Source organism: Oryx dammah, unplaced genomic scaffold, assembly GCF_014754425.2.
Source record: "Oryx dammah isolate SB20612 unplaced genomic scaffold, SCBI_Odam_1.1 HiC_scaffold_26, whole genome shotgun sequence".
NCBI classification, from domain to species: domain Eukaryota; kingdom Metazoa; phylum Chordata; class Mammalia; order Artiodactyla; family Bovidae; genus Oryx; species Oryx dammah.
In genome coordinates, this window is record NW_024070210.1 from 9,763,497 (window position 1) to 9,783,957 (window position 20,461).

At 41.3% G+C, this 20,461-nt stretch overlaps 1 long non-coding RNA gene across 1 annotated transcript; it reads right to left on the reverse strand.

Annotated features, from left to right (window-relative positions):
* Positions 1-2,028: 2,028 nt before the first annotated feature.
* Positions 2,029-9,247, reverse strand: LOC120852648. Its single transcript, XR_005718605.1, has 3 exons — positions 9,159-9,247; positions 3,862-4,097; positions 2,029-2,220 (listed from the first exon to the last, which is right to left on the reverse strand). It is a non-coding gene; the product is annotated as an uncharacterized LOC120852648 (long non-coding RNA).
* Between the last annotated feature and the right edge of the window lie 11,214 nt (positions 9,248-20,461).

Below are 20,461 nucleotides of genomic sequence, written 5' to 3' on the forward strand. Positions count from 1 at the left end.
CAAGAGTCGAGACATGACTGAAGCGACTTAGCATGCACACATGCAATGGAATATAACTCAGCCATAAAAATGAAAGACACTGTGCCATTTGCAATGACATGAATGGACCTGGAAAGTATGTATAGTGAAATAAGTCAGACAGAGAAAGACAAATACTGTATGTTACCACTTACATTTGAATCTAAAAAATGAAATGAATGAATATAAAAATATAGAAACAGACTCACAGATACATAGAATAGTTATTGCCAGTGGGGAGAGATAAAGGAAGAGGGGCAATATAGGGGTAGGGAAGTAAGAGGTACAAACTAGTAGATCAAGAATACATAAGCAACAAGGATATACTGTACAGCACAGGGAATACAGGCCATACTTTACAATAACTTTAAATGGAGTATCATCTAGAAATATAGTTGAATCACTGTTGTACACCTGAAACTAATATTATATTGTAAATCAACTATGCTTCCATAATAAATAAATAAATAAATGCTCCTTATCTCCCCTTAAACTAAAACCTGAATTTTATCACCCTCAGCCCTGTTACTGGAGGAGGAAATGGCAACCCACTCTGCTATTCTTGCCTGGAAAAGTCCATGAACAGAGGAGCCTGGCAGGCTGCAGCCCATGGAGCTGCAGAGAGTCAGACATGACTAAAGCAACGTAGCACGCATGCAGCCCTGTCACATAAAAGGAAGAAACCCCAGAGAAGAGAAGAGGATGCTGGAGAGTTGGTTACAGGATATTATTGCTGTGACAGTGTACAACTTTTACCACAAGAAAACAAAGCCTGGGCTCAAAAGGAGCTCCACAGGCAGGCTGTAACCTCTGATGAACAGTGGCATGGCCCCTGAAAATGTGGCCCAGTAGAGCCCCTAGAAACCAAGGATCAAATATGCCTCCTTGGGAAGAAACAGAAAGGAGGTGCTTTTAAAATTATTTTTATTAGAATATATTTGATTTACAATGTTGTCTTAGTTTCAAGTGTACAGCAAAGTCAATCTATTATACATTCACACATATCCATTCTTTTTTTTAGCTTCCTTTCCCATATAGACCATTACGGAGTATTTAGTGTTAGGTAGGGTTCCCTGTGCTATACAGCAGGTTCTTGTTAGTTTTCCATTTTATATATAGTAGTGTATGTATGTTAATCTCAATCTCCCAGTTTATCCCTCCTAACCCTTATCCCACGGGAACGATAAGTTTGTTTTCTACATCTGTGACTCTACTTCTGTCTTATGAATAAATTCATTGGTACCCGTTTTTCTAGATTCCACATATAAGCAATATCATATGATATTTCACTGTCTGTATCTAACTTCACTCATTATGACTGTCTTTAGGTTCATCTATTTTGCTGCAAATGACAATATTTTGTTATTTTTTATCCATTGTATATATGTACAAACAGCTCATGCAGCTCAACATAAAAAAAAAAAATAACCCAATTGAAAAATGGGTGAGAGATCTAAATGTACATTTCTCTAAAGAAAGAAAAATACAAATGATCAAAAAGCACGATAAACAATGCTCAGTTCAGTTCAGTTCAGTCGCTCAGTCATGCCCGACTCCTTGCGACCCCATGAATCGCAGCACGCCAGGCCTCCCTGTCCATCACCAACTCCCGGAGTTCACTCAGACTCACGTCCATTGAGTCAGTGATGCCATCCAGCCATCTCATTCTCTGTTGTCTGTTGGAGATTGTGAGTGAAATGACACAAAGACAAGACACACACACAAGAGACGGACAAAGACACAACTCCAGCCGGAGGAAAAAGAACTGCACAAGCAAGCAAGCTTGCGGTTTATTTATATAATGCCCCCTTGGCAGAATTCCAGACTGTATGACTAAGCCTTCTCAGCATAGCGCATGTGCATAAATGTTATTGTACAGCAAAAGGGAGTGAAATTCCTGCTTACTGCAGAGTCTGTCCAGAGCCCTTTCTTCCTCCTTATCACAGAAAGGGAATGTTCCCTTGTTTGCAAGGGACCATTAAACTCAAGGTTGTGTCCAGTCTCCTTGGCAGAACATCTTGTTTGCAAGCACATTCAGCCCAGGCAGAGAGTCCCATTTGCAGGCACATCTCCGCTTTCCCTATTGTGGCCGCATTAACCCTTCATCTCCCCCTTTTTTATTTGCTTTAATAAATTGTAGCATGGTCTGGATCTTTTCTGCTTTGTGCTTTAGTTGTTTCCCTTTCCGCCATCGCTGGAAGACTAGAAAAGCAACACAACATAAAAGTAATATAAACACAGTTTTCCCAAAGGTAGTCCCAATTAGTGGGACTACCTAATGGATTTAAGTTATTCAATCCTTCTTGAAGACTTTTCAACAAGTCAGACCCTGTAATGTCAGATAAAATCCTGCTAAAAGTAGACAAAATTTGTCATTCCAGGTCCATAATCTCCATAGTGAGATTTTGATGTCCAGTCAAAGATCGTTTTACTCTTTCCCATCCCTCACTCATGTTAAATGGTACAGGTGTTATACAAAACAGAGAAGAATTCCAATCACATTTCAACACACTTCCTGTAGATAAAACAGCTAATTGATCTCCAAGCCAGGAAATGGTGTGTTGAAGACTGAGCACGTCGGTAGCAAGTTGTGCATCCAAATCTTGCTGTTGTTGCCATAACAAATGAGAGTCTTTATGCCAGTCCCAAACAAAATCAGCTGTTTGAATTCCTTGGTGTAATGCAAGGCCTGCCACCACCGCTGTTGCAGTTACTGACGCAACTGCTAGAATCGAAGCAATGACCACACCAAGCATACGTCGAGATCGATGTAGCAAAGTCTGTACAGTGGTTACTAGATGAGAAACAGCAAAAGAATCTGACCGTGGCCTAGTCAGATTTATAGGCAACCATACTTCTGTCCGAGCTTTAACAATTACTAACGAAAAACTGGAGTTACAGGCTCACCTTTCAAATTCTTTCCACCAAGACTGATTTACACATTGAGTTAGATTACAATAATCACATGACACAGACCCCACAGTATCATTCCAGGTCCAATTTCCATATAACAATGCAAAAGGATATTTTACACACGTCATTGCAGAATAAAATCTATTAATGTGTAAATTAACATGAAATGGACCCGAAGAGTCGCCACTATCCAAAGTATAGTTTCCTGACCAGATAGTGAGATTACCAGAAACTGCCCATAGTTTCCAAATATTCCCTTGAATGTGCGGATATCCCTGCAATTGTAATTGAGGAGGGACAAGTGCAAATTGCTGCCATTTAACTGTTTCATTACCATTGCCCATCAAAGTGCTATTTGCACGATGCCACCTAAGAGATTTATTCGACCATTTTTCTAAGAATTGCCCATGATTCTGGACTCCAATCTACAATGATAGACCCAGAATAATTCATGACTCTAAAGGGTCGATGACCTCGGCAACATTCCCTTTCCAAAGATTCTAGAGAAGGAGCAAAAAAGTTAACAGGACATAGTGACATATGTATTCCATTATGAATGTCTATCGGTTCTGTCGAGGTGTTAAAGCCCCTGGTGGAAACAAGCACAGTAAAAGTAGCAAAATGATAATTATTGTATTTTACCCCCCATGTATTATAGGACTAATGAGAATGTTCCTTGGTGGACAGACAAAAGGGGTGCCCTCCTATGCACAAAGGAATACCTTCCACTGCAATGGTCAAATTACTAATATTATATTGTTGTCTATGATGAGATAGTTGTTCTATTCCCCCGCAAGCTGGTGGGGGAAAGAAAGCAGTCTCATTAGTGCATACCTGCACTTCTGGTTCCCCCCAGGAAACTACTCTTACTAATGGGGGATTAGGTATATATGCCCAATATGTATGATTACTTGCCAATACACTGATTACCTGACATGTCACCACCGCCATCATGGCAAGCAAAAGATTGGTAGGATTCAGAGGTTGTCCCACCTTCATTAACGTCTTCTCTGCTTCCTGGGTCAACTTCTTCATTTGACCCCACGTAGGAGGTGTTGCTTCCCCTGTACGAAAAGTAAAGTTTCTCTGCATAGTAAGCTCTTCAAATTTTTGAACAAAGGGATCAGCCATTGTTAATTTTGATCAATCTTGCTGGGGTCCAAAGCCTGTAATTATTAACAGAAATGAAAGCATACCCTTGTCCCAGATATATTAATGATGCTGGGATCCAACCTTTCTCTTTATCTTTATACCAAATAGGCGTATTCAAGATCTTCTTGTCTTCTTTTCCTTGAAAATGCAGCTCTGCTGCTGATAGATTTCCCTTGCTCCAAATATTTAAAAAATTTAGGGTAAGTAAGGTTTTATTCAAAATGTCTTTAGGTTTCATAAATCTCTCCTGTTCCCCCTTTTTTATTTTTTCAAGATATTCACACAGTGTATGATTAGCTCTTTCAATGATAGCTTGCCCTTGACTATTATAAGGAATACCAAAAGTATGAGTTATATGGTATTGGGATAAAAAGTGAGCTATTTTTGCGGATTGGTAGGCAGGTGCATTATCAGTTTTCAATTCAATTGGTAATCCCATAACTGCAAAACAAGATAACAAATGAGTAATAACAGTGTCAGCCTTTTCAGAATGTAACGCAGTGGCCCATTGAAAATGTGTGCAAGTATCTATAGTATGATGCACACATTTTTGTTGTCCAAAAGAAGAAATCTAAATTACATCCATTTGCCATATTTGATTTGCTTGTTGTCCTCTTACGTTGACACCTGGTGGGGTAAACGGTAAAGCAAAGGGTGCACATATGGAACAAGAACGAACGATATTTTGAGCTAGTTTTCGAGTAATAGCATGAGATTTTTGTAACCCTTTGGAATCGGTATGCTGTAAGAGATGTTCTTGTTTTGCTGCTCTATAGGATAAAGTAAGGCATCAATTGTAGTATTTCTGAATGATAAGGGTCCAGGAAGGGCAGAATGTGCACTAATGTGAGTAAAGAAAATTAATTCTGAACGCTGCAAGAGCAATTGTTGTACTTGGTAAAACAATTTATCAATAGCTGTTTTAAGAGTCAGTGGAAGGGAGACATGGGGAAGCTGTAGGCGAGAGAGAACAGCATATTGAGAATCTGAAACAATGTTAATAGGAATTTGGGGAAAATCTTGCAAAACTAAATAGATAGCCCACAACTCATTGGGCTGTACAGAAGAAAATGAGTTGGGGGAGAGCCTTAGAACTTTCCGGGGTCCAATATCCAGCAGTATTTTTATTTGCATCTGTAAAAATAGTGGGCCCCTTAACTGGAACATCTGAAACTGGGGATTGAGATATCATAGAGTTAGTCCAGAGAAAATCAATCAATTTAGATGATGGATAGTGATTAGAAAATGAACCAGGAAATGAGGCAAGAGAAATTTGCCAGTTTTCATTAAATTGTAAACATCGAGATATTTGAGCAGTTGTTAACTGAGTAACAATCTGGTGTGGTTCATATCCTGACAATTGTAAAATACGATGGCAACCTTTCTGTATAAGGAAGGCTAATTTATCCAGTATGTAGTCAATTTTTTGCAAAAGCTGTTAGGTAAGAAAACCCATTCTATTAATCCTTTTTTCTTGAGCAATTACACCAGATGGAGAATAAGGGGTATGAAATATTATAAACGAAATAGGTTGAGACGCATGTAAGTAAGTCAAAAAACCGTCATTTAGTCGTTGCTCAACAAATTGAAGTTCCTGTAAAGCCAATGGGGTTAAAGTTCAGGGGCTATCCAGAGCTGTATCTCCCTCTAAAGTAGAAAACAAATGTCGTAATTGATAAGTAGGAATCCCAAGTACCAGGCGTAGCCAATTGATATCCCCCAATAACTTTTGAAAATCATTTAAGGTTTTGAGGTGGTCTCTTCTGATTTGCAAATTTGGGGGCCTTATTCTATGTTGTTCCAATACCATCCCTAAATATGAAATAGGAGTCTTTTTGAATTTTTTCTGGGGCTATTTGCAAATTGTATAGTCTTAAAGCCTCCTGTATTTTTAGAAAGAATTCATCACATTCAGCAATACTAGGAGCTGCTAATAGGAGATCATCCATATAATGATATAGAATATAATTGGGGTATTCTTGATGGAGGGATTGTAAAGAGTGAGCTATGAATTCTTGACATAAAGTAGGACTATTTGTCATTCCCTGTGGTAAGACTGTCCATTGATAACATTTAACAGGCTGAGCATGATTAAGAACAGGAACTGTAAAAGCAAATTTATCTCTATCTTGCAATTGTAGGGGAATGGAAAAAAAAAAAAAAAACAGTCTTTAAGATCTAGTACCATTAAGGACCAATTCTGAGGAATAAGAGCTGGAGAGGGGAGTCCCAATTGCAATGCTCCCATAGGTTCAATACATTTATTAACTTCTCGTAAATCGGTTAACATTCTCCATTTTCCAGATTTCTTTTTTATGACAAAAACAGGAGAATTTCAGGGGGAGGTAGAGGGCTCTATATGACCAAGCTGGAGTTGTTCTTGTACTAATTGTTCTAATGCCTCGAGCTTCATTTGTGGTAATGGCCATTGCTCAACCCATTTTGGAGTATTAGTTAACCATTTTAATGGGAGTGCTCGAGGAATTTGAGCAGTGGCTACTAGTTTTCCAGTGGAATGGTTACAAAAGCCCTCAAAGGAGAGAGAAGATCTCTTCCCCAAATATTAATAGGTATGTTTACAATATAAAAGGTAACACATATTGATCTTCCATTATGGAATTGGCATTGCAAGGGATGGGTGCTCTTCCAGACATCTGCAATGGAGCCCAGTCCTGTCAGCATTAGAGGGCTTTTCTCTTTTTTCCAATCTTGGGATCATTGTTGAGAAGAAATAACTGAAACATCTGCTCCTGTGTCTACTAGTCCCTCAAAGTTTTTTCCTTGTATAATCAAGGAGAGAACAGGGCGAGAATCTTTAATAAGCATTTCCCAAAATATATGTCGTCCAGTACTTCCAAATCCTCCTGTTCGTTCATTAGGAAGAGCCAAAAAGGGATGATAAGGTAGGAGAAGTATTTGAGCAATATGTTCCCCAGCTAACAATGAAAGCGTGGTAGAAGTAGAAACCATAATCAAAATTTCCCCAACATAGTCAGAGTCTATTACCCAAGGAATTATGGTTAGACCTCTCAAAGCCACACTGCTACAGCCTAATATCAAACCAAAAGTGCCTTTAGGCAGTGGTCCGAATACATTTGTTTTTAATTTGTAAATGCCTCCTCCTGGTGACAAAAGAACATTCTCAGCTAATGGTAAATCAGCAGCAGCACTCCCTGAAGTAGCAGACCGTAAGTCTGAAATCATTTGAGGTCCTTTTAATGAGGCACTGACTGGTAACTGTTGTTGGGAGGGAACAGGGTTGGGGTAGGTGGGACGGCAGGAGGGCAGGGAAGAGAAGGCCCTGGTATTGTTCCTGGGCCCCAAGGACTTAGGCCCGCAGGATAGTTTCCCGGTATCGGGTTGCCCATTTTGTCTGTTTTAGATCTGCACTCATTAGTCCAATGAAGCCCCTTCCTGCATCTACAGCAAGGTCCAGGAGGAGTCTTAGTCCTCCCAGCAAGAGATCTGTCTTTAGGAATTGCACCTTGATCAGCTTTTAATTTCTGACACTCTCTTTTCATATGACCAGGTTTTCCACAATGGAAGCAGTTATCTCTCTTTTGTGGTTTCATAGCTTTGGCCAAGGCTGTAGCAAAGACATTAGCCTGATGCTCTGTTCCTCCTACTCCTGAGCAGGCTCTGATATATTCAGCTATAGATGCACCCTGTCCTTTTAATGGTCCCAGTATACGCTTGCATTCAGTATTTGCATTTTCAAATGCTAAAGTTTGTAATAATATCTCTGAAATTTCATCCCTCCCTACAGCTCGTTCCACAGCTACCCTCAATCTTGCTAGAAAATCAATATATGGCTCATTGGGGCCTTGCATTGTTTTAACAAAGGAGGGCTGGGCGTGGCCAGTAGGCACCACACAGCGCCATGCTCGTAAAAAGACCTGGCGGACTTGTTGTAAGTCCTCGTCAGAGTACTGAGCCTGTTCTCTTAAAGCTCGATAACAGCCCTCTCTCATTAACTTGTCCTCGAGAGGACCAGGGGGATTCTGTCCTTCATTAATCCGAGCTTGCTTTCTAGCTTCTTCCTCCCACCAGCTACAAAGTTGCAACCATTGAGAACCCTCCAAGACAGCTTGGGCAATAGATTCCCAATCTAACGGAACTATTAATTTGCCTTTTCCCAATGATTCCGGCATAGCCAAAAGAAAGGGAGATTGAGGACCGTACTGCGCTACTGCAGCTTTAAGATCTTTAAAAAGTTTATATTCCAAAGGAGTGTATTGAATATTTATCACATTGTCATCTTGCTGTCTCTGGATGGGAAATAATTGTGGAGGATAGATAAAACCACCAGGGTGAGCAGGTAAGTCATCATCATAAAGCATAGACAAAGGAAAGGAGAACTGATAATGTTCCCTGCCCACATCGGGCCAATCAACCGCAGTGGGGAAAAGAGAAGCATAAGGAGGAGCAGAGGTGTAGATTTCTTCTCCTCTTTACGGGACTTCCACCACTCCTGGAATAGATGGGTCATTTCTTTAATCTCTTTGCCCTCCTCTGACGAAACTGAAGAAGCCTCCGAATCTGATTCTGAACTAACAGATGTTTCACCATTTCCAGGAGGAGGCTCACCTGTATCCTTACCTTCAGGCAATGCAGAAACCCCACCAACGTTTGGCACATCCTCATAAATTGCCTCTCCCTTCATTGAAGCATTAGATTTAGTTTCATTATCAGTAGATAGCAAAGTCAAAGCTTGTGTTATAGCATTACATATAGTCCATAACTTCAAAGGGATCACATTACCCTTCTGATGTTGCTCTCTCAATTCTTTTTGAATTATTTTCCACTCCTTCAAATTTAACCGTAACTCAGTTTGATATCAAAACCAATGACAATATTGCTCCACCAAGCGAAAGAGCTCGCTCAATCGATGAGTCAAGACCTTAACGCCTATGGAGTGGAGAAGTCCTTTGACCAACTCCATGTATTGTGTCCGTAATGATGATGAGGAATTCCCTATGATTTTCTGAAAGTTCCCCTGCTAGGGTGAGGAATTCCCCATGATTTTCCCGAATGTTCCCCTGCTATGGATTTAAAATGCCCCCGGGGTTACTCACCCTTTCGGTTTCACTCGAGCCCCAAGTTGGGCGCCAGATGTTGGAGACTGCGAGTGAAAAGACACAAAGACAAGACACACACACAAGAGACGGACAAAGACACAACTCCAGCCAGAGGAAAAAGAACTGCACAAGCAAGCAAGCTTGCGGTTTATTTATATAAAGCCCCCTTGGCAGAATTCCAGACTGTATGACTAAGCCTTCTCAGCATAGCGCATGTGCATAAATGTTATTGTACAGCAAAAGGGAGTGAAATTCCTGCTTACTGCAGAGTCTGTCCAGAGCCCTTTCTTCCTCCTTATCACAGAAAGGGAATGTTCCCTCGTTTGCAAGGGACCATTAAACTCAAGGTTGTGTCCAGTCTCCTTGGCAGAACATCTTGTTTGCAAACACGTTCAGCCCAAGCAGAGAGTCCCATTTGCAGGCACATCTCCGCTTTTCCTATTGTGGCCACATTAACCCTTCAGTCGTCCCCTCCTCCTCCTGCCCCCAATCCCTCCCAGCATCAGAGTCTTTTCCAATGAGTCAACTCTTCTCATGAGGTGGCCAAAGTACTGGAGTTTCAGCTTTAGCATCATTCCTTCCTAAGAAATCCCAGGTCTGATCTCCTTCAGAATGGACTGGTTGGATCTCCTTGCAGTCCAAGGGACTCTCAACAGTCTTCTCCAACACCACAGTTCAAAAGCATCAATTCTTCAGCAGTCAGCCTTCTTCACAGTCCAACTCTCAACATCCATACGTGACCACAGGAAAAACCATAGCCTTGACTAGACGGACCTTAGTCGGCAAAGTAATGTCTCTGCTTTTGAATATGCTGTCTAGGTTGGTCATAACTTTTCTTCCAAGGAATAAGCGTCTTTTAATTTCATGGCTGCAGTCACCATCTGCAGTAATTTTGGAGCCCAGAAAAATAAAGTCTGACATTGTTTCCACTGTTTCCCCATCTATTTCCCATGAAGTGATGGGACCAGATGCCATGATCTTCGTTTTCTGAATGTTGAGCTTTAAGCCAACTTTTCTGCTCTCCTCTTTCACTTTCATCAAGAGGCTTTTTAGCTCCTCTTCACTTTCTGCTATAAGGGTGGTGTCATCTGCATATCTGAGGTTATTGATATTTCTCCCGGCAATCTTGATTCCAGCTTGTGTTTCTTCTAGTCCAGCGTTTCTCATGATGTACTCTGCATAGAAGTGAAATAAGCAGGGTGACAATATACAGCCTTGACGTACTCCTTTTCCTATTTGAAAAGAGTCTGTTGTTCCATGTCCAGTTCTAACTGTTGCTTCCTGACCTGCATATAGATTTCTCAAGAGGCAGGTTATGTGTTCTGGTATTCCCATCTCTTTCAGAATTTTCCACAGTTTATTGTGATCCACACAGTCAAAGGCTTTGGCATAGTCAATAAAGCAGAAATAGATGTTTTTCTGGAACTCTCTTGCTTTTTCCATGATCCAGAGGATGTTGGCAATTTGATCTCTGGTTCCTCTGCCTTTTCTAAAACCAGCTTGAACATCAGGGAGTTCACGGTTCACGTATTGCTGAAATCTGGCAAAGCTATGGTTTTTTCAGTAGTCCTATATGGATGTGAGAGCTGAACCATAAAAATAAGCTGAGCATTGAAGAACTGATGCTTTTGAACTGTGGTGCTGGAGAAAACTCTTGAGAATCCCTTGGACTGCAAGGAGATCAAACCAATCAATCCTAAAGGAAATTAACCATGAATATTCATTGGAAGGATTGATGCTAAAGCTCCAATAGTTTAGCTATCTGATGTAAAGAGCTGACTCACTGGAAAAGATCCTGATGTTGGGAAAGATTGAAGGCAAAAAGAGAAAGGAGCAGCAGAGGATGAGATGGTTAGATAGTATCACTGACTCAGTGGACATGAATTTGAGCAAAGTCTGGGAGCTAGTGGAGGACAGAGGGGCCTGTAGTGCTGCAGCTCCCAGCTTTGCAAAGAGTCAGACATGACTTAGTGACACACCAACAGCAACCACAAAATAGGTAACTAATGAAGACCTACTATGTAGTTCAAGGAACTCTAGTCAGTGCTCTGTGGTGACCTAAATGAGAAGGATATCCAAAAAAGATATATGACTCACTTTGCTGGACATTAGAAACTAACACAGCCTTTAAAGCAACTATACTCCAATAAAAATTAATTTGAAAATAAATAAATAAAGAGTATGTTTAGTTTTGTAAGAGGCCTCCAGACTGTCTTCCAAAGTGGCTGTACCATTTTGGATTCCTATCAGCAATGAATGAGAGTTTCTTGTTGCTCCATAGCCCCACCAGCATTTGGTGTTATCACAGTTCTGAATATCGGCCATTCTAATAAATATGTAATGATACAAAATAAAAATAAACCAGAAGGACTCTGCAGACCATGACTAGGACTTCTGGCTAAACCAAGAGTCTGCCTAAAAGGTAACCTGTAAAAGGTTGTTGAGACTTGTGCACCGGTCCATTGCACCTGGAGATGGAAATATTAATCAGAGCTTGGATGCTGGGAAGTCTTGGGAAGAGCCATGACAGACGAAAAAATAGGGCTGAGGTCTCTGCTCATTTTCCTCTGTGTAGTCCATCAAAGTTTTGCTTTGCTTTCACTCTTCTCTAATTTACCAAATGAAAACTTGCTATCAACTAAACTTGTTTTCCTATCTGCAAGTCCAACCACTGCACTTGGCAAATGGAGCTTTTCAGTCCTGCCTCCAGCTTCTCTCCTCACCCTTTCCTCTCTCGGCATGCCCTGCCCTGCACTGAGCTCAAGCTCGAGTGTCACTCCCGCCTCTTGACAGATTCAACCACTCATCCCTACAGTTGTAGTGGAGCAGTGATGGCTGAGTCTCTTACAAACTATTCATGTAAACTATTCATCAGGGATGAAGTGAAGTGAAAGTCATTCAGTCGTGTCTGACTCTTCATGACTTCATGGACTATAGTCCATGGAACTCTCCAGGCCAGAATACTGGAGTGAGGAGCCTTCCCCTTAGCCAGGGTATCTTCCCAACCCAGGGATCAAACCCAGGTGTCCCACATTGCAGGTGGATTATTTACCAGCTGAACCACAAGGGAAGCCCAGGAATACTGGAGTGGGTAGTCTATCCCTTCTCCAGGGGATCTTCCCGACCTAGGAATCAAACCAGGGTCTCCTGCATTGCAGGCAGATTCTTTACCAACTGAGCTATCAGGGAAGCCCAGGGATGAATAGGAGGTCATGAAATAAACTTACGAATGGAAACTACAGGTTCAAAGTTTGGGTGGTGAGTTAAAAATGAGAGCAGGAACATTAATACAGTTGAAAGAAGTCCATTTTCTGATAAGAAGAACCCTGAGCACATTTGCAGTCAGAGAGAAGCTGGGCTTCATTTGTTAGGTAAGAAAGGGAGATCAAAGGAGCAATCAAAGGGGATACTGAATGCAATTCAAGGGGTCTGAGAAAGATGGAAGAATTAACCTTGAAAAAGAGAAGATGGGGTTACCATAATCTTAGTGTGAAGGTCTACAAGGAATTAGACAAATTTGTGAAACTTGGACACCTTCTGACCTCCTACATTCACTTCCAAAAAATGGTATTTTCCAACCATTATTATGAGAATAGAAATGTAGAGTTGAGAAGAAGTCATTCCTGTTTGGGGAACACAAAAATAAAAATTATGCTGAGTTAAGTCTGGTTGTTAAAAACGTTTATATGAAAGTGCTTCATACGCTTGACTTTAAATGCCAAAAGTATTCTCTGAAAATGAAGACACAACACAAATGTATACTCTAAAAGGATAAATGTATTACAGATGCGATTAGATCTGAGCCAAGGGTGAGAAAGGTGCAATGGAGAAGTACTGGCTTAAACGTGAAGGAAATCCAAAAGAGAGGGGAGATACGCATATGTATGGCTGATTCACTTTGCTTTACAGCAGAAAATAGCACAACATGGTACAGGAACTATACTCTCACAAAATTTTTAGAAAGAAGTACTGACTTTTAAGCATCTGATTCATTCATTTTCTGAATGGGTCAGAAAAATCTGTGAATTGCTCCTGCAGACCTGTGAAAATGTTTGGTTGCCATAATAAGGAAGGCAAGTTTACCTGAATATTTTTAAAGCCTGAACCCTAAGCACATGATATTGCTCAAGGAGTAAAACTGCACAATCTCACAGAAAGGAAAATTCTGACCTTAGCAATATGTGATGCCCAGTGGATATATGGATTAAGTGTCTGAACAGGTTTATGTAATACAGCAGAGAATTTAAAACAGTCACTGAGGCATGAACTGTAAGAAGAATAACAAAGCAGGTTTGGGTTATATAAAGTAACATTGGATGTTTGCTGACGTGACTGTCAGAGCTGAAGGTTTACACGTAACACACTCTACACGCTTTATTAAAAGTAAGGATGAGACTGTACTGAGTATGACACTGTTCAAGCATGAGCACAGAAGTATGAGAGGCTAAATACGGAAATGCAGCCATGGTGAGATCCACTTGATAGCAATGGGAAGAATCCAGATGGTGATTTGGGGATGTGTAAGGCTCTAAAGGTGGAGAAGGCAATGGCACCCAACTCCAGTACTCTTGCCTGGAAAATCCCAGGGACGGAGGAGCCTGATAGGCTGCAGTCCATGGGGTCGCTAAGAGTCGGACACGACTGAGCGACTTCACTTTTCACTTTCATGCATTGGAGAAGGAAATGGCAACTCACTCCAGTATTTTTGCCTAGAGAATCCCAGGGATGGGGGAGCCTGGTGGGCTGCCATCTATGGGGTCACACAGAGTCGGACACGACTGAAAGAAGCGGCTTAGCAGCAGCAGCAGCAAGGGTCTAGAGGAGCCACATGAAACTGTCAAAGGAGCCCATTCTCATCTGCCAAGGCAAAGTAGAATAATAAGAGAAATGGCAGGAATGACCTGGTTTCCTAAGCAGATGTTCCTGATTCCTGGTCCATGTTCCTGATCTAGTTCTGGAATGCATTCATGGGTATCAATGCTGGAGTCAGAGCTGGAGACACACCAGAGCATTCTATGAGCGGGGCAGGTCAACGTTCGAAAGACAGAGGGACAGAGATCAACACTACAGGGCAAGTCATTAAAGCCAACAAAGAGGAAAGCTTTGAGTTTAGCTCCTGGGTCCTCTTCCATGCTCTTAAGTGTCCATCTAATCACTTAGACTCTTGCGGTCTTCGCTCCTTCATCCAAGATGGAGAGGCTTGGTAATGAGGCCTTCCTATACGGAGACTCCACCAAAGTGGTGGAGAAAGTGGTGCATAATCAGTTGCTTCACTCCTTGCGAAAGCAGGCAACGTGGAAGGTTAAATAACTGCAGGACTCCCACTTGAAAAGTGAGTATTATAAGAAGATTTTAAGATTAAGCAAAAATAATGGCTTTAGTCCCGGTCTCGGGATGTGGGGACCATAGGAGCCAAAGGAAGCCAAAATTGACAATGCAAAAATGAAAGCACTTCAAAAAATAGCTTTGCTATTCTCCGTGGTAGTCCAGGCTTCCGATGAATACTTAATCTTTTGGGAAATCCATCCCAGTGGCAAATCTAAAACAGTTGATGTTCAGCCCCACTGAGACTAGACACAAAAGGGTAGAGAATCGTGTAAGGCTTTTATAAGGAATAGAGTACTTTCACGGTAAGCAACAAAAATAAATGTAGCTAACAAGAAAAAAAAAGGAAATTTATTTGAAGGATGCTAATGGTAAAGAACAAGGCTTAAAACCTGGCAGCTGCAGGCACATAAGCTGCAGGAACTACTCAAAGAGCCTCTGCCACTGACATACATACCCCATCATCTTCCCCTTTGTGTTGCTCTACTTAAGATTCACAGTGCCAGAGAGGGGCTGCTGAAACTAGCGTGGGTCACGTGTCTGCCCTTCAAGTAAAGTGAGGCACCTAGATGTCTAGAGCCCCTGAGAACAGGTACATGAAAAGAGGTAATTTCCTAAAAGGATATCAGGAACCGGTGTGAAAGAAGAATGGATGCTGGGCAGTGCGAAACAAGCAAAATCATGCATCTGGCTCAATCAGGACAACAAAAACAAAAATATCAACATAAGAATTTCAATACAAAAGCAAGTAATTCATATCAAGAGAGAGGAGGACAAAAACTCACTGTGATAGAGAATTTTGCATGTCAGTTTGGACCACGCAGTGCCTGGACATTTGGTCAAACATTATTCTGGAAGTGAGGATGTTTCTGGATGTAGATTGACATATATATACTGCTGCAGCTGCTGCTCCTTTGTCACTTCAGTCGTGTCCAATTCTGTGCGACCCTATGAACTGCAGGCCAACAGGTCTCTCTGTCCATAGGGATTCTCCAGGCAAGAATACTGGAGTGGGTTGCCATGCCCTCTCCAGGGGATCTTCCTGACCCAGGGATCAAATCCGAGTCTCCTGCACTGCAGGCAGATTCTTTACCACTGAGCCACCAGGGAAGCCCTGACATACGTACATTACCATGCGTAAAAGAGATAGCCAATGGGAAGTTGCTGTATAACACAGGGAACTCAGTCCAGTGCTCTCTGACAATCTAGAATGGTGGGATGGAGGTGGGGTGGGAGAGAGGCTCAGGAGGAAGTGGATATATGTAACTCATGGTTTATGGCCATTACTTATGGTTGATTCATGCTGTTGTATTGCAGAAACCAACACAACATTGTAAAGCAATTTTCCTTCCACTGAAAAAAAAATAATATGCAAAGTTCAGAAAAAAAATTACATAAGAAAAAAAAAAATTAACCTCTGAATGGGTAGACTGAGTAATGCCCCCCCTAATGTGGAATGGGTGAATTTAACTCAGATGACCATTATATCTCCTACTGCAGGCAGGAATCCCTTAGAAGAAATGGAGTAGCCATCATGGTCAACAAAAGAGTCCGAAATGCAGTACTTGGATGCAATCTCAAAAACGACAGAGTGATCTCTGTTCCTTTCCAAGGCAAACCATTCAATATCACAGTAATCCTAGTCTATGCCCCAACCAGTAACGCTGAAGAAGCTGAAGTTGAATGGTTCTATGAAGACCTATAAGACCTTTTAGAACTAACACTCAAAGAAGATGTCCTTTTCATTATAGGGGACTGGAATGCAAAAGTAAGAAGTCAAGAAATACCTGGAGTAACAGGTAAATTTGGCCTCGGAGTACAGAATGAAGTATGGCAAAGGCTAATAGAGTTTTGCCAAGAGAACACACTGGTCATAGCAAACACCCTCTTCCAACAACACAAGAGAAGACTCTACACATGGACATTACCAGATGGTCAACACCAAAATCAGACTGATTACATTCTTTGCAGCCAAAGATGGAGAAGCTCCATACAGACAGCAAAATCAAGACCAGAAGCTGACTGTGACTCAGGTCATAAACTCCTTATTGCCAAATTCAGACTGAAATTGAAGAAAGTGGGGAAAACTACTAAACCATTCAGGTATGATCTAAATCAAATCCCTTATGATAATACAGTGGAAGTGAGAAATAGATTTAAGGAAATAGATTTGATAGAGTGTCTGATGAACTATGGACAGAGGTTTGTGACATTGTACAGGAGACAGGGATCAAGACCATCCCCAGGAAAAAGAAATGAAAAAAGAAAAATGGCTGTCTGAGGAGGCCTTACAAATAGCTGGGAAAAGAAGAGAAGTGAAAAGCAAAGGAGAAAAGGAAAGATATACCCATTTGAATGCAGAGTTCCAAAGAATAGCAAGGAGAGATAAGAAAGCCTTCCTCAGCTATCAATGCAAAGAAATAGAGTAAAACAATAGAATAGCAAAGACTAGAGATCTCTTCCAAAAAAAATGAGAAATACCAAGGGAACATTTCATGCAAAGATGGGCTCAATAAAGGACAGAAATGGTATGGACCTAACAGAAGCAGAAGATATTAGAAAAGGTGGCAAGAATACACAGAAGAACTATACAAAAAAGATCTTCATGACCCAGATAATCGCGATGGTGTGATCACTCACCTAGAGCCAGACATCCTGGAATGTGCACTCAAGTGGGCCTTAGGAAATGTCACTATGAACAAAGCTCGTGGAGGTGATGGAATTCCAGTTGAGCTATTTCAAATCCTAAAAGATGATGCTGTGAAATTGCTGCACTCAATATGTCAGCAAAGTTGGAAAACTCAGCAGTGGCCACAGGACTGGAAAAGGTCAGTTTTCATTCCAATCCCAAAGAAAGGCAATGCCAAAGAATGCTCAAACTACCACACAGTTGCACTCATCTCAACACTACTAAAGTAACCCTCAAAATTCTCCAAGCCAGGCTTCAGCAATACATGAACAGTGAATTTTCCAGATGTTCAAGCTGGTTTTAGAAAAGGCAAAAGAACAAGAGATCAAATTGCCAATATCCACTGCTGCTGCCGCTGCTAAGTCACTTCAGTCATGTCCGATTCTGTGCGACCCCATGGACTGCAGCCTACCAGGCTCCTCCACCCATGGGATTTTCCAGGCAAGAGTACTGGAGTGGGGTGCCATTGCCTTATCCCAACATCCACTGGATCATCGAAAAAGCAAAAGAGTTCCAGAAAAACATCCATTTCTGCTTTATTGACTATGCCAAAGCCTTTGACTGTGTGGATCACAATAAACTGTGGAAAATTCTGAGAGAGATGGGAATACCAGACCACCTGACCTGCCTCTTGAGAAACCTGTATGCAGGTCAGGAAGAAACAGTTATAACTGGACATGGAACAACAGACTGGTTCCAAACAGGAAAAGGAGTACGTCAAGGCTGTATATTGTCACCCTGCTTATTTAACTTCTATGCAGAGTGCATCATGAGAAATGCTGGGCTGGAAGAAGAACAAGCTGGAATCAAGTTTGCTGGGAGAAATATCAATAACCTCAGATATGCAGATGACACCACCCTTATGGCAGAAAGTGAAGAGGAACTAAAGAGCCTCTTGATGAATGTGAAAGAGGAGAGTCAAAAAGTTGGCTTAAAGCTCAACATTCAGAAAACTAACATCATAGCATCTGGTCCCATCACTTCATGGCAAATAGATGTGGAAACAGTGGCTGACTTTATTTTGGGGGGTTCCAAAATCACTGCAGATGGTGGCTGCAGCCATGAAATTAAAAGACGCTTGCTCCTTGGAAGGAAAGTTTGACCAACCTAGACAGCATATTAAAAAGCAGAGACATTACTTTGCTGGCAAGGTCTGTCTAGTCAAAGCTATGGTTTTTCCAGTAGTCATGTATGAATGTGAGAGTTGGATTATAAAGAAAGCTGAGTGCCAAAGAATTGATGCTTTTGAACCTTGGTGTTGGAGAAGACTCTTGAGGGTCCCTTGGACTGCAAGGAGATCCAACCAGTCCATCCTAAAGGAGATCAGTCCTGAGTGTTCATTGGAAGGACTGATGTTGAAGCTGAAACTCCAATATTTTTGCTACCTGATGAGAAGAGCTGACTCATTTGAAAAGACCCTGATATTGGGAAAGATTGAAGGCAGGAGGAGAAGGGGACAACAGAGGATGAGATGGTTAGAGGGCAACATCAACTCAATGGACATGAGTTTGTGTAAACTCTAGGAGCTGGTGATGGACAGGAGGCCTGGTGTGTTGCAGTCCATGGGTCACAAAGATCTGGACACGACTGAGGGACTGAACGGAACTGAATGTGTGGGGCCACACCTAATCAGTGAGGCCGTGAATAAGACTAAGTGAACTACTCTTTGTCTTGAACTAAGACAAAGGGTTTTTCCTGCCTTCAGATTTTCCTTTCCTTCAGCCCGATCAGCTGTACCTGGCTATCAAGCTTGTTGGCATTCATCTGAAACTCAAGCCTTCAGCTCTGCTAAGTCATGAGCTTGCCCGTTGCAAATCTCAGAACTTGTCAGCTTCCACAATTGTGTGAGACAAATCCTGATAATGAATAAATTAATAGTCTTCTGGTTTTGTTTCTCTGGAGAAACCCAGTACACTTATGTCCTTAAAGTGGAGATATGGAAGTAACCATTCCTCTTCCCCTGCAGTATTTAAAGACATCTGCCTTGTACTATAGTCATTTCACGAATGCTCCAGATGGCGCTAGTGGTAAAGAACCTGCCTGCCTAGTGCAGGAGACTTAAGAGACGCAGGCTTGATCCCTGGATCGGGAAGATCCCCTGGAGGAGGGCACGGCAACCCACTCCAATATTCTTGCCTAGAGAATGCCATGGGCAGAAGAGCCTGGCGGGCTACAGTCCATAGGGTTGCAAAGAGTTGGACAAAACCAAAGTGACTTGGCACACAGGCATGAGTATCATTTGTCTTTCTGCAGTAGACACTGGACTTGGAATCAGAAAAGTAATTTTGAGTACTAACTTTGACATAAATTTAATCTTGGGAAAACTGCAAGAACCTTTAACCTTCAGTTTTTCCACCTGCCAGATTTGGACAATAACACCTATATAAAGCATGATGGTTTTTAGAAATACATGACATAATTAAAGGAAGTGTCCAGCTGATACCTAGTAAACAGTAGAGGTTTAATGAATGTTTGTAACACCTAACATGGAATATAAATCAGGGAAGGGTTCATGTTGTCTACTCTCCTATCCCCAAAGTGCTGGGCATAGTAGACATTTGATACATATTTGTGAGCAAAAATGAAATATACAGATAAAAACGTTTCTTTGGGTTTTGAAAATTATACATACCAGTATGTGCATGGAATGAAGTGTGAATGAACAGACTGGCCAAATAATATTAAGCAACAGCACACAGCATGTGATCTCAGCACAGAAATGAGCAATCGGGCGAGACAAGTATAGTCTTCTAGGAAGAAGAATTTAACATCCTGCTGATAAAAGTGTAATCTTCAAGATAAATGACAGGCCCGATGCTGCATGGAGAGATGTGTGGTAGGAGAGATTTTCTATCCTCTTCAAAAAAATTTAAATCGAAGTTGAAGCTGGTGATTTCTTAAATGTTATTGACATGAACTCAGGTGAGCATGCCATATTTCACTATTATCACTAAAGATCACTTCTCAATGCAAAGTCATCTGCTGACGATGCAGGAAAAGTAATATTTGTATTGCATATCTGAGAATTTTCAGGGCCAATGGTTTTAGTTTACCCTCTGCTTTAACTATTCATATGAATTGTATTTACATCAAATGAAAATAAACTTTCTGTGATGTCACAAAAACACATTTCTTGAAATCCTTCAGTGATTTTTAGCCACAGAGAAAGACACGGAGCGCTAAGTCCTGATTCCAGTATTGTAATATTTTCTGTATGGCCAGCAAAATTTGAAGTCAGTGAAAAGAAAATGCCCCTTAGAGTCATAAAACAGAAGTATATAAATTC